We start from the raw sequence: 16,024 nt of genomic DNA, 5'->3' as shown, positions 1-16,024 counted from the left end.
GGGAATTAATCACAGGGTTTTTTACTTTAAAGACCTTATCCCTAGGGTTCTCACAAAACAGCAAAAAAAAAAAAAGGGGGGGAGGTATTAATAGTTCTTGGAGGCCAAGGAAAGCTGTGTTCAAGTTAAGATAAGTTTATGCGACCCCACTTTCCCCAACACACAGGAATAGTCAGATAGATATACCCATGTAGCCAACCCATCTGATGGTTTTCCCTATTTACCAGGCAGTTCACTGACAGTTCTGCTCCTGTTCTCACCCTCAGAGCAGGCTGTCCACAGGCCCCCATTCAGAATGCAAATGCTAAAGCAGCAAAGAGTACCCAAGCTGGGATCTTATAGAAACATAAATGCCCAGCACAGGAAGGAATGTTAGCAGGTGAGAACTTCTTTTCAGATCACCATCATCATCATGATCACAACATGTAGCAGTTATTGAGTGTTTACTGGGTGCTAGGTATTGTTAATAAGTTTAACATAATATACCAGGCCCTGTTTCAAGTGCTGTGTGTATGTGTATATGCATACACACCTCTGTGTAAGTGTATATACTAGTCTTAGCACTGACCTAGAGACTGTTCATGGCTGAGCTCCTGTGTGATCTTAGGCAAGCTACTTGTCTCCTCCTAGATCTCAATTTTTTAAATCTGTAAAGTAGAGATAATAAGAGTACCTACTTTGTAGTTTTTTTCCAAGTATTAAATGATGTACAGGTAGGCACTATTATTTTTTAAAAGATTTTATTTATTTATTTGAGAGAGAGAGAGAGAGAGAGAGAGAGAGAGAGAAAGCATGCCTGTGAAGGGGGAGGAGAGCAGAGGGAGATGGGAAGAGAATCTTAAGCAGACCTCCTGCTGAGTGAGGAGCCCACAAAGGGGTAGATCCCATGACCCTGCGATCATGATCGGAGCTGAAATCAAGAGTTAGACGCTCAACTGGCTGAGCTACCCAGGTGCCCCAGTAGGTACTATTATTATCTTTACTTTAGAGATTTAAAACATTGAGCCACAAAGAGTTTATATAACTTATCCAGGTATACATAAGTAGTAAATAAGGGTCAAAACAGAGGTTTGAACCTCAACTGCCTGTTACCACTCCACCATCCGCCCTTGAGAGGTGGTGTTTTAACAGATGAGGAAACTGAGGTCTAGGAGGGAGGAACAACTTGCCTAAGAACACTCAGAGGAGCTCTGATGTGAGCCAGCTTTCCTGTCTGTAGTCCAAGGCTATAAGCAGCAGTAGTAGAGCTGCAGTGTCCATAGAGTCTATTCTTCTACCCTCAAGGTTGTCCCAGAGTGGGCAGGGAAACAAGGAAATGGATGATGAAGTCCAGTAAGAACACATCCATCTGTGGCCCTTTGCGTGCCTTTCTTGGTGACTGTAACTCACACTGGAACAGTGACTTGGTACATAGAACAAGGACTGGTTTCAGCACTTACCCGTCTCTTCAGCGAGTTCCTTTGTCCTGACAAAGGTACCTGTGTAACTACATGGCTATCTTAGCCAAAGAACTTCCACAAGCAGGAGGACAAAGCTACACAGTGCCAGATTACCAAGAAATTCTTCCCAGGGAGTAAGCCCTTGGCTTTGGCTTCAATGATTAAAACACTAATCAAAACTGCTAGTGTTTATAACATCGAGATACACAGGAAAAAAGTTGAGTCCCAAGTGTCTCATGAGTAATAAAAGCCCACTCATTAACTATAGAACCCTGGAGTAGGGACACCTGGGTGGCTCAGCAGTTTAGCACCTGCCTTCAGTCCAGGGCGTGATCCTGGAGTCCTGGGATAGAGTCCCACATCGGGATCTCTGCATGGAGCCTGCTTCTCCCTCTGCCTGTGTCTCTGCCTCACTTTCTCTCTGGATCTTTCATGAATAAATAAATAAGATCTTAAAAAAAAAAAAAAAGAACCCTAGAGTAGAACATTATGGCCAATTGATGTTTTGCTACAAATGTTTATTTGAATCCCATACAGTCATGCAAATGTCTCTCCTTCCAGGATAGACATAGACTTAAGTGACACTTAGAGCTCAATCTGAGTAGAGAAGCCAGTGTTCAAAACTTGCCTTTGAATGAACTTTGAATCTGGAGCTGCTGCCAAGATAGTAAGCATGGGGCCTCAGATTTCTATTCACTGCTTCACCATGTTGACGTGAGGATAAGAGAGTTCCACTGGTTCTTCTCCCTCTGCTTAAAAGATGCATTGCCAAAGGTTTTTATGCAACATAGTTGGAAATAGCCTTCTATACATAGAAATTAATAGACCAAAAACTATGTCTTTTTTTTTTTTTTCAGGGTTAGCAGAGAGTCCACGGTTAAGATGAAGATGGGCTTGTAATTGGCAGGAGATTCATAGTATGAATCACTGGTCCACACTCCATATCTCAAATTGGAAAACAGAAACTGGCTACAAAGTAGAATCGATGAATGAATGACTTAGGTTCTTTTGGATGGGAAGGCCCCTGAAATTCCCCTAGTCCTAGCTCTCATTTTATAGAGAAAGTTTTTAAGAGGCTCTTCAGTGAGAGCACTGTAACTCAAACTCCTGATTCCCCAGTGGTGCTTCCTTTACTCTCTCCACGCAACTCCCAGGAAATAGACACACCTCATGTTTTCCTCCTGGAAACGTTTTCCAGGTCCCTGTGATTCCTTCCCTACCTTTTCTTCTTTCCTTTATTTCATTACTTGTTTCAATTTAGTTTAATATTTCATTTCCTTTGTTTTGTTCCCATCGTGCACCACTGGGGAAACAAGGGAGAATTAACATCACACTCAGAAGGCAAGGTTTCAGTAAGAATTGGAAAAGAGTTTTAATTACAGGAGAGGTCAAAGGACCACCTTAAAAGTGAGGTGGATGCTCTCCTATTGGTTGGTCCTTTCTGAAGAGAGAGGATTAATTAGATGAACTTTATTTTTCCATACTGTTCTAGATAACATTTTAAGACTTGCACTGACATGAATCTTTTCCCTCAGATTGTTCTTGCTTTTTTATCTTCTTTCCTTTGTATTGAAAATGGCAAAGGATCTATTTTGCGAGGGGAATGTTTCTTTGGTAGATTCATTTTTTTTTTCTTGCAATAGAGCTAACAGTAAAACCTAGGGTCATATCATTTACTCTCTTGTTTACGTCCTTATTCCTTCCTTGTTAAAGAACTGACACCAATATCTGTCCTTGGCATTATGGATCTCAGGAGCCTAGGAGCATCTAATAAATAGGACTTGAAGAGTCAGATGTCTATAGGGTTATATTATGTAAATGAAAATGTGACTGTTCTGCAAGACTTCAAGGGGTAAAACTTGGAGTGGTGAATGGAATTTATAGCGGTGCAAATGTCAAGTCAAGACAAGGGTGTTGGTTCTGACATAGAGAATTTCAAAAACTAGAACCAATCACTTCATAGCTAATGCGTTGTTTTCCTATCACTGGACAAGCTCAGGCATAGGACCATCTTCAAACAATCTTGTTGGAGGGGTTTCAGATTTGGATAGGTAATTGAACTATCACACCTCAGTGATCTGGTCACTTTAGCAAGTATGTACTTTCCCAAAGCATGATGTATATATTAAGATTATATTTGATATACTAAGATTTTTAGTGGTACATTAATAAACATTTTAAATTATATAGTTATATTTAGTTTGTTTTAATGTATCAATTCAAAACTTCCTTTAAAAACACGTTTGTTTGGGACATTCACTTCTTATTATTGCAAACTAAATTATAATATACCAATCTTTCCACCAAAAGTACTTTAAAAAGCTGAAAAAAATATTTTTAGAAGCCATCTGAAGGTTCTACTTATGATATAGTTGTGTAAATCCTTCTAAATATAAACTAGGGACAAGAGAATGGAAAAGTAGGCAGACTCTCCAGGAGAGTTGACATTTCAAGAAGAGAACAAGATAGGGTGAGTTTTCAGTCTTTTAAAATTTTTAACTTGAGGGCAGTCTTCAGGTGGTATCACATGAAGTAGCAAAAGCTTAACGGAATAAACAGACAATTCTCAGTAATAGCTTGAGATTTTAATACCCCTGTCTATGCAATTAGTAGAATTTATAATAATCTAAATACCAGTAAAGGCAAATATGATATAATTAATCACCTTGACTTAATTACTATTTGTAGAACACTACATCCAATAAATGCAGATACACATTCTTATCAAGTACACATGGTATGTTTACAAAGATAGTCCCCATGCTGCATAATAAAACAAGCCTTATTAGATTTAAGGAATAAAAATAATGTAGAGCATATTCTCCAACTACAATGGAATAAAACTAAAAATCAATAAAAATTAGATATGTAGAAACTTCTAAGTATTTAAAAATTAAGCAACATATTTTTAACTATTCTGTAAGTCAAAGAAGAAATCACATGGGAAATTAGAATATATCCTGATCTCTACAGTAATGAAAATACAGCCACCTTCTCAAAAATCTGTGTGGTATGGATAAAACAGCACTTAGAGGGAAAGTTACAGCTTTAAATGTTTATGTTAAAAAGAAGAAAGATCTAAAAATTAATGACCAAATATTTCACCTTAGAAATCTAGAAAGAGCAAAGTAAACTAAAAGCAAATAAGAAGAAAGAACTCTTAAGAAAAAAAGTAACGAAATAGAAACTAATAGAGCCCAAATTTGAAAAGATTAACAAAATTGGTTACCTCCTAGCTAGATTGGAAATGAAAGAGAAGAAAATTACCAGTATCCAAAATGAAGAGGGATTGTCACTCAAATCCTACCAATGTTAAAAGGAAACTATCATGAAAACTGTCAGGAAATAAATTTGACAACTTAGATGAGATGGGTTAAGTATTTGAGCTTAACTGATGGTCAGATAGAATATCTGAATAGCCTTTATGTATTGGAAAAATTGAGTTTTGTTATCATAAACCTTCTCACCAATAAAACAATAGAAAAAGATGGTTTGATAAATTCTGTCAAAATGTACAATTTACAAAAGAATAGTATCAGACTTAAAATACTTCATAAGTTGTTATATGTAGCCAGTGTAATGCTAATACCAAAATTTGACAAGGAAATTAGTAAGAAAGAAAGAAGGAAGGAAAAGAAGAGAAAGGAAAAAAGTGAAAGAAAAACTAAACAAAATGATAGACCAATATATCTTATGAACATAAATGCAAAAATTCTTAACAAAATATGAACACATAGAATCCAGCAATATATATTATTATCAAGTAGGATTTATCCTAGTAATGCAATTTATTCTAGAAAACCAATCAATATAATTCACTCTATTGATACAATGAAGAAAAGAAAAATCATAGTGTGTTTTCAATAGACTTAGGAAAAGTATTTGACAATATTAAATTTAGTACTTATTTGTGATAAATATACACATGTAAACACACAGAGCAAACTATCAACAAAAGGGAACTTTCTTAATCTGACAAAAAGAATCTAAAAAGTACTGACAACTGACATGATACCTAATGGTGAACATTTGAACACATTTTTCCCCTAAGATCAGGATCAAGGCAAAGGATACAAATACTTTAGGGATCCTTTAATAGAAGAGATAAGCAAGGTGTTGTATATTCATATAATGGAATACTCTTCAGCAATAAAATAAGAACAAATTATGGATGCACACAATATGGATGAATCTCAAAAATATTATATTGTGATAAACTTTACACAAAATCATATATTGTATGTGTTTCCATATCTATGAAGTTTTACAATGGGCAAAAAAATCTAATGTGCAAAAAAATTATAACAACTGTTGTCTCTGGGGTGGTGAGTGGGAAATAACTGAGAAGAGCCATGAATGATAGAGGTTTGGATTATACAGTGTATACATTTGTCAATACACAATCTATGCTTACTTAAAATTTACAAAATTCAATTAATGTGTCTAAAGAAAATTGTCTGTAAGGCAATATTGAACCCTAGTTAATGAAATGCACCCTGACATATTTAAAGGGAGTTGTCCTCAAGGCATTCATATATTTTTTTAAATTTTTTATTTATTTATGATAGTCACACAGAGAGAGAGAGAGAGAGAGGCAGACACACAGGCAGAGGGAGAAGCAGGCTCCATGCACCGGGAGCCCGACGTGGGATTCGATCTCGGGTCTCCAGGATCGCGCCCTGGGCCAAAGGCAGGCGCCAAACTGCTGTGCCACCCAGGGATCCCCCATTCATATATTTTTTAATGCATCAAATAAAAAGCTGAATTGATGGATGGATAGAAGGATAGATGGATGGAGAGATAAAATAAGCCAATCATGAAGAAAATATAAATTATAGAATCTGGTCTATGGGTATGTGGCTGTTTACCGTAAAATACTTCAACGTTTTCTATATGTCTGAAAATTCCCATACTAAAATATTGGAGGAAGAGATAGGAAAAAATGTGTTTGGAGTAATTGGAAAGATACCACAGCACCATGAATACAAGGGGACAAGTTGTCAGAGAACAGGGAAGCACAGAGAAGTGATACTGATCTTTAGCTGCATTTTTCTCTTGAAACAGATGTTGATTTGTAAGTAGCAGCTTAGAAAATGAAAAACCAAGATGAACTTTCTGTAACCTCTCTAAACTTCAGAGATAGCAGTTGGAGTTCAAGAATCACTGAGAAGTGCTTTCAGTTTTGATAATTGAAAGTCTACTTCTTAGGATAAAGGGGAACCAAAAATAGAACCACTTTTGCAATGACGGAAACCCAAGTTCCAATCAGCTCAAAATAGGATTAAGATAATCTTTCCTTAGCCTAAGTGCCTAACAGAAACAAAAGAAAATCCTTACTGGAGTACACCGTGCTTCAATTATTTGCATAACTGTCCTTACACACACCAGGAAACGTGTTCAAATGTTTAAGAAACAAGAGAGAAAAATCAGACAATAGGAAGAAACCCCAAAGTTATCAATTTATTGAAGTTAATAGACATACATTTTAAAAACAGTTGTGATTATTACGTTAAAAATTAATAGCAAGATGGGAAATATAATGAATTTATATAAAACATTATAAATGTTATGCTAGAACTGAAAGATTACAACAGGAAGTTAAGAATGCAATTTAAATACAACTGAAGAGGAGATGAGTAAACCAAAAGAGATATGTTACAAGCGTGGAATGAAAAAATATTAAGAAATATCTAAAAGGATTTAAGAACATGTGATACACAGAGGAGAGATCAAATACACATATAACTGGTGCCCAACTAAGGAGAGGAAAATAGAATGGTGCAGGAGCAATATCAGAAAATATAATGGTCAAAAATTTTCAAAAGTTGATTAAAGACACTTCACCACATATTCAAGAAATTTGCCATACCTGGTATAGGATAAACAGATAAACAGTGCACATCACAATAAATCTTCTGAAAACAAAGACAAAAAGAAAAATGTGAAAGTGTGTACCAGAAAAAAAGATGCATTATCTTCAACTGCAGTAAGACTTATCAAGGACTTTTCAACAGAAACCATGGGAGTAAGAAGACAAGAAAATTTCAAAGTATAGAAGAAAATAAATTTATTTTTTATTGGTGTTCAATTTGCCAACATACAGAATAACACCCAGTGCTCATCCCATCAAGTGCCCCCCTCAGTGCACCCTCTTTCTCAAATAAATAAAATCTTTAAAGAAAAAAAAGAAAATAATTAATCATCCAATAAAATATCCTTCAAAATATGTGAAGTAAAGTTATTTTCAGATAATTAAACTGAGATCATTTGTTATTGAAAGATCTGTACCGAAAGAAATATTAAAGGGAGTTATTTCTACATAAGGAAAATGATTCCATATAAATGAAAAATATAGGAAAGAAAATAACAGAAAGCAACAGAATGTTTAAATATGTGGCAAGTGTGAATGGATACTAACTGTATGAAACCATAAAATATCTTACAGAATTGGATTCACAACAAACAAAGCACAAAGAGCAGTAAGTTATGAATGAGCAAAATTTTCCAAGACCCTTGCATTCTTTGGGAAGTGATAGTACTAATGTATATTAAATTTTAATAATTCAAAATTACGTGTTGTCTCTATGACAATCACAAAATGAACAATAAAAGAAGGTTTATTGAAGATGTTAATGTGGAGGTTGGGGAAAATATTAGTTCCAAAGGCCAGAAAAGAGAGAAAGAGCATAGTGTAGGTAAGACAGAACGACTAGTAAAGTAATACAGAATTGAACCTAAATATATGTAATTTGCAAAAAAAACAAAAAAAAACTTTTTATTTTTTAGTAGCAAATGATTATAAGTTGAAATCTAAAAAAAGTATCATTTCAATTCTAAAAAAGTACCATTTCAATAAAATAAAAACATGTACTAAAAATAAGTCTAATAAAAGTTGTATAACATCTTTACATAGAAAAGTACAAAAATTATTGAGAGGAATTAAAGATTTGCATGACAGTATATACCATGTCCATAGATTGGACTCAATATTATAAAGATGTTAATTCTTCTCAGAGTAGTTTGTTCATTTGATATAATCCCAAATAAAAGGAAAGTGTGTGTATGTGTGTGTGTAAATTGATGAGCTGATTCTCAAATTTATATTTTATATTTTCTGAAAACCACCAACTTGAGCCAAGTCATTCTTGAAAAACATCAAAGTTAGTGACTTATACTACCTAATATCCTGAGTCATTATGGCGCTCCATCAATTAAGACAATGGGTATTTGCTAAGAACATAGTAAGTTAATGGACCAGTATAAGGAATGCAGAAGCAGACTCATATGGTCACTTATGGCACTGAAAGATAAGGGGATAATTAAAATAAATTATGTTGGATCAATGAGATGGTCACTTGGAAAAATATGATTATTGCCTGTATTTCATACTAGATACAAAAATTACTACAGTTGTATTGCAAACCTAAATGTAAAAGGTAAAATAATAAGGTTTATAGAACATATTATGAAAACTTTTTCATAATCCTAAGATAAGGAAAGATTTCTTAAGACATAAAGAAAGCACTAACCATAAAGGAAAAGATTCATAAATTGGACTATGTTAAACTTAAGAATGTTTCTTTAAAGGTACCATTAAAAAGTAAAAGGGCAAGTCAGAGTTAGAGAAGATATGTACAATACATATTAGGAACAAAGGGCTTGTGTCCAGAGCGTGTAAATAACTACTACAAATAAATTAGAATAAGTAAGACAATGCAGTAGAAAAATGGATGAAGGCTTGAACTTGAAAACTTCATTAAATAGAATATCTAAATGCAAAAATGTACAACCTCATTAGTCAAAATGGGAATATAAATTAAAGACATAATGCAGGGGATCCCTGGGTGGCGCAGCAGTTTGGCGCCTGCTTTTGGCCCAGGGCGCGATCCTGGAGACCCGGGATCGAATCCCATGTCAGGCTCCCGGTGCATGGAGCCTGCTTCTCCCTCTGCCTGTGTCTCTGCCTCTCTCTCTCTCTCTGTGTGTGTGACTATCATAAATAAATAAAAATTTTAAAAAAATAATAAAGTGTTTAAAAAAATAAAGACATAATGCAATACCACTGCATTTCCACCAGAGTGACTAAACATCATTAAAAAAAAAAAATAAAAAAACCCTGACAATAGCAAATATTGGTAAAGATGTAGAGCAACCAGAAATGTTATATACTGCTAGTGTGAATATAAATTGGTACAATTGCTTTAGGAAACTGTTTTATCTCTATTTATTAGAGGTGAACATACACTTATCTTTGACCCAGCAATTTCACTACAAAATATATATTCAATAGAAATAAAAAAAAAACCAGAAATATATTGTGCTTCTGCACCAAAAAACATGTGCAAAATGTTTGTAGTTGCAGTATTTTTGAGATGATGGAAATGCCCCTCAACTGTGGAGTGAACAAATAAATTGTAGTGTATTCATACAATGGAATACTCTACAGAAAATGAAAATCATGAATTATTGCCACATGTGATAAACATAGAAAAATCTGACTTCAAAAATATTGAACAAAAAGGCAGACAAAAAAGCTGTACATAATATCATAATTTCATTTTTAATAAGTTGCTCAAAGAAGCCAAACTAAGTTGTGGTTTTTGAAGTTAGGATAGTGATTACGTGTGAGAAGAAAATGTAGTGCTTAAGAAAGAGGCAGGGTGAGGGATTCTAGAATATTGGTGATCATTTCTCAATTTGGATGATAGTTACATATGAGTGTTTACTTTTCAAAAATTTACCAAGTTATATATTATTATTAGGGAGCTTCTCTACACTAATATTATACCTCAATATTTTTTTTAAAAAATCTAATTAAGCAAAAATAATCTAATTAAGCAAAACTAATTAAGCAATTTAAAGAAAAATATTAAGTTTATAATAGTTTTATTAGTATGTCTATATGGGAAAAACATGTGGTTAGCAAAAGATAGAAGTTTGGGAAATATTGAGCTTGTAACAACTTATATTCTATATATTGCATTTTTGGGGTATCTTTTTATGTCTAATTAGGCTTTTTATGTCTAAAAAGGCAGTCTGTCCTGACTCTAGGTATTTCCTAGCCTTCACCCTTCTACTGTCTGTAGAGCCATGTCACACTTTAGATAGCACCTTGTCTGATCTCTAAGCAACAGGATACCAAGTAATAGGGGAAGGTACCAAACAACAGGGGATGTTTCAAATGATGTAGAATGTCTCAAGTCTCCAAGTGTGGTCTTTATTTCACTTAAATTACAAATAAAGCTTGGTAAATTTAGCATATTCCTCCATCCTACTTCTGTGAAATCCCTTTACCAGTCCCCCTTGGATGACCTCCATCCTAAAATGGGTTAATATATGTGAGAGAGCCTAGGATAACTTCTCAAAGAAAAGAAAAGAAAGGAAGGAAAAAAAGAAAAAGAAGATGGACAGGAAAGCAAGGGCTATAGAACCAAACTTGTTTTGAATCCCAACATTTTAGGCACTGGCTGGAGAATTGGGGCAAGATAATTAACATAAGGTGTCTATTCTGAGCCAATGTCTCTTCATCTGTAAAATGAGTTGTTGTGACAATCAAATAGGATAATAGATGGGAGCCCCTTGGTACTGCACCTAGAGTAGAGAGCCCACAAAGTTATGGGGTCTGCATTGCCTCACCATTCAACTGCTTCAAGAGAGGGATCAAGAGAGAAGGAAATGATCTCAAGATATTTTGTGTCTCAGACACAGAGTGTTATTTATCAAACACCAGGCATACTACTTTAACATGTGAGAGGAAGGGCAAGGTTAACTCTCCTGAGACCATCTGTAATAGATCCCTCATGGAGCCTGCACTTGAAGAATTTTGGTTGAACTAAACTCATGCAAAGTCATGGTTTCTAGAAAGCCTCTGTCAAAAAAGCGTCAATTGAGAAGGACAGCTCACTTGTGCTCATTAGCACCTATCCGTTTATCAGATCAGCTGGCTCAGGTCAAGAAGGTACATTCCATTGGAAAGAAGCAGTTACCCCTATTAGAGGGGGCAGCCGAGTTGGTGATCCTGTGGAAGCCATAAGTGAGTAAGAGAGAGACTTTTGTCTAGTGGCTAAAAACACAAATTGTAGAGTCACTGTATTTGGATTTAGGGTCCTTTGGATTTGGATTTAGTCACTGTATTTGGACTTAGGCACCTCTAAATGTAGAAAAATTACCAAATTTTTCTGTCTCAGTTTCTGCATCTCTAAAATGGAAATGATGGCTGAGTGGAAGGAATGACAGGAAGCAGGGTATGAAGACCACTCTAAGGAATGTCTTCAAGAGTCATTTGCTTCTATTTCAGGCTCCTTATTAACAGCAGCTTTCATAAAATGACTTAAAGTCTTATTACTGTTTTGTCAAAATCAGTTGCACCATTAGAAGATGTTTCCTCCATCTGATATGCCAACTAGAGTTTAGAAAAATGATCCAGTATAATGGAAAGAACACTGGATTAGGAGTGTTTTAAACTTGCCTATATCATGGATATACCACATAATACTCATAGAGCCACTTCCCCCCGAGAGATTCACTTTTTATCTGCAGGATGAGGGGCTGCACTAGACAATTTCTAAATACACTCCCAGCTATAACATTTTACAATCTTTTTCAGTTTGCCAATTTGTTTCAGGCTCTGAGCTGATGGAAGTGTTTGGGGCATGCTTGTCCAGGTGACATTGCCAACTGACTTCATGAGACATCTTTCCTATTCCTCATCTGTGGTCTTGGGTGGGTAACTGGAGTTTTCTGTTCTCCTTGATAAACAGATATTGGGGAAAGTTTCTGTGTGCCTGTTGATGGAGTAACAAATAGATCCCAAATCTATTTGCGGCCTCCATGGAAGAAAAAAGCAAAGAGAGAATAAAAGGTTACCCAGTAAATTTTTAAATTCCAATCTCTGGCTTCACTAAACTACACATTAACATATGAAATGAATTAGCATTTACAGTCTTTGACAATTGTTGTAATATCTGAGATATCATGAAAAATGGATCAGACACTGAAAACAGGCAGATACTTTTGTTTTCAAAACAGGAGACAAAAATTACTTCAGGACACTATAGATTAAATTGAACAGTCTGGAATGAGTGTCTTGTGGGCAGCATGTAGATGATTCTTGTTTTTTTATCCATTCTGATACCCTTTTTCCTTTTTTTGTCTTTTTTTAAATATAAATTCAATTAGCCAATGTATAGTACATCATTAATTTGAGATGTAAAGTTCAATAATTCATCAGTTGCATATAACATCAGTGCCCATCACGTCATGTGCCCTCCTTAATGCCCATCACCGAGTTACCCCATCCTCACCCCCTCCAGCAACTCTTAGTTTGTTTCCTAAAGTTAAGAGTCTCTCATGGTTTTTCTCCCTCTCTGATAACTTCCCATTCAGTTTTACCTCCCTTCCCTTATGATCCTCTGTGCTGTTTCTTATATTCCACCTATGAGTGAAACCATATGATAATTGTCTTTCTCTGATTGGCTTATTTCGCTAGCATAATATCTTCCAGTTCCATCCATGTCAGTGTAAATGGTAAGTATTCATCCTTTCTGATGACCGAATAATATTCCCGTGTGTGTGTGTGTGTGTGTGTGTGTGTGTGTGTGTGTGTGTAACATCTTTATCCATTCATCTGTTGATGGACATCTTGACTCCTTCCACAGTTTGGCTATTATGGACATTGGTGCTATAAATGTTGGGGTGCAGGTGCCCCTTCAGATCACCACATTTGTATCTTTGGGGTAAATACCTAGTAGTGCAATTGCTGGGTCATAGGGTAGCTCTATTTTTAACTCTTTGAGGAAGCTTCACACTGTTTTCCAGAGTGGCTATACCAGCTTCCATTCCCACCAACAATGTAAGGGGGTTCCCCTTTCTCTGCATCCTTGCCAACATTTGTTGCTTCCTGTCTTGTTAATTTTAGCCATTCTGACAGGTATGAAGTGGCATCTCATTGTGGTTTTGATTTGTATTTCCCTGTGCCAAGTGATGTGGAGAGACACCTTATGTTATGTTATGTTATGTTATGTTATGTTATGTTATGTTATGTTATATTTTATTTTATTTATTTATGACACACACACACACAGAGGCAGAGACAGGCAGAGGGAGAAGTAGGCTTCTTGCAGGGAGCCTGATGTGCCACTCAATGCCAGACCCTAGGATCATGACCTGAGCCCAAAGCAAATGCTCAAACCCTGAGCCACCCAGGCATCCCACCTTATGTCTTTTGATTGGAGTGTTTAGTCCGTTTAGAAAAAATGGTTAAATAGATGGTTTTGAGTTTTTATACTAGAAGGTGATAGTGTCTAGGATCTAGGAAGGATTCACTGAAAATGCCACAGCAGCTGGACTAGTCACCAGGGAATCAGGCAGTCTCAGTGGGTTAAGGTCAACCTATACTCAAGTCCCAAGAGGCATGGACAGAGTTATGTCCATGTTCTATACTTTTCATCAATGACTTGAAAGAATGTAAGAGTTCAAACTTTGCATTAAGATAGAACTACTCCATGACCCAGCAATTACACTAGTAGGTATTTACCCAAAGGATACAAAAATACATATTCGAGGGGGTATATGCACCCTAGTGTTTATAGCAGCATTATCTACAATAGCCAAACTGTAGAAAGAGCCCAAATGTCCATTGGCTGATGAATGGATAAAGAAGATGTGGTACACATACAAACACACACACAATGGAATATATCACTCAGCCATCAAAAAGAATGAAATCTTGCCATTTGCAAGGATGTGGATGGAGCTAGATTAAGCTAAGCAAAATAAATCAGCCAGAGAAAGACATATACCATACAATTTCACTCATATGTGGAATTTAGGAAACAAAACAGATGAATGTTTGGGAAGGGGAAAAAAGAGGAGGAGGGGAGGCAAACCATAAGACACTCTTCATGATAGGGAAAAAACTGAGGGTTGATGGAGGGAGATGGATGAGGGATGGGCTGACGGGTGACAGGTATTAAGGAGGGCACTTGTGATGAACACTAAGTATTTTATATTTTATATAAGCGATGAATTACTAAATTCTACTCCTGAAGCCAAAAAAAAAATGTTCCAATTTTCCAAATTTATGGGTTACTACAATCTTGGAAATATTTGTTAATTAGATGAATGGCAGAAATAATATTCAAAAGAATTTTGAAACTTAAAATGTTGGGTAGAAGCTAGCAATATAGGGATGCCTCGGTGGCTCAGCAGTTGAGTGTCTGCCTTCAGCTCAGTGCGTGATCCTGGAGTGCAGGGATTGAGTCCCATGTCAGGCTCCCTGCATGGAGCCTGCTTCTCCCTCTGCCTGGGTCTCTGCCTCTCTCTCTGTGTCTCTCATGAATAAATAAATAAATAAAATCTTAAAAAAAAAGAAACTAGCAATATGAATTTAAAAATGAAAGAAAGGACAAAAAATTCGAGACATGCATTTAGATGTAAAGGCAGTTCTGGCAGGACAGGAGATGAGGAATCTGGCTGGAAGAGTAGTTTATGTGGAAGAGAGCAGGAGCTTCAGTAGAATATGGACAGAACTGAAATGGTAATACAGTCTTAGGCTGCATCCAATGACCTTTACATCCTTAAGGGATCCAATCCCAGGGACACTGGTCAGACATTCCAGGTGTAGGGGAAGTTGGACTGCCACAGGCCCATGGGACCAAAGTCCCTTACAACCGATTAGTTGATTGTCCTTCTGAATCCCAGTGCAGTTTCATCTTGGTGTTTTCTAGCTCTGAGTGCATGGAATATACTTTTCTCTCCATTGGATGGTTTATCTTGTGCATGATCATGTCCAGAGCACCAGCCTATTTGGATGACAAATAAACTCCCCTGAAATCTCCCCAATGTGTTGAATAGTTCCTTTTAAAAGCATTCTAGCAGCAGCTTAAAGGAGCTTTTGGAGGCAAGGTACTTGATCACTCAGAGAATATGCGTGAGGGTCTTTTTCACACATGCAAGATGAAGCTGTGTTCCTTTAAGAATTGTAGTCTGGAGTCTGATAGTGTCAAGGCAGAATCAGAGTTTATCAAGTAAATGAGAGAGGCTGATGGTTAGGAGTTGAGCTGTGCAGGTCAAATCCAGGTACAGGGCCAAATCTCAGCTCCAGAATTTACAGCTGTGTGACCTTGTACAAGTCATTGAGCTTTTCCATGCTTCTTTTTTCTTGTCTGAAAAATGGAGAGGATGATGACAATAGTACATACTTAATAGGGGTGCAGAGAGTATTCAATGAGCTAATATGTTAAAGAGCTTGGAAACAGCTGTGTGACCATGGGCAAGTTGCTTGATGTTTCTCAACTCTTAAGTAAGGATGATAATATTACCCACTTACCATGAATATTACCCATATTCATGAAACTCAAGTAAGACTATGGACAACGTTCTTTTCATAGTGTCTGGCCCCTTGTGGGGCAATAACCTTGACAGATATTAACCAGAAAAAACACAATTTCTCTAGACCTTTGACACACAACCTATTCCAAAATGAGGACCATGGTCTGTTGCCAAGAAACAAAAATGTCATCATGCCCTATACAGAATAGTGACTGCCCTTCTGGTATCCATTAACTGAGAATATTCGTAGTCAC

Source organism: Vulpes lagopus, chromosome 21 (assembly GCF_018345385.1).
Source record: "Vulpes lagopus strain Blue_001 chromosome 21, ASM1834538v1, whole genome shotgun sequence".
Classification (NCBI taxonomy): Eukaryota; Metazoa; Chordata; class Mammalia; order Carnivora; family Canidae; genus Vulpes; species Vulpes lagopus.
The sequence above is the reverse complement of the archived record's forward strand: the minus strand, read 5'-3'. Positions refer to the sequence as shown.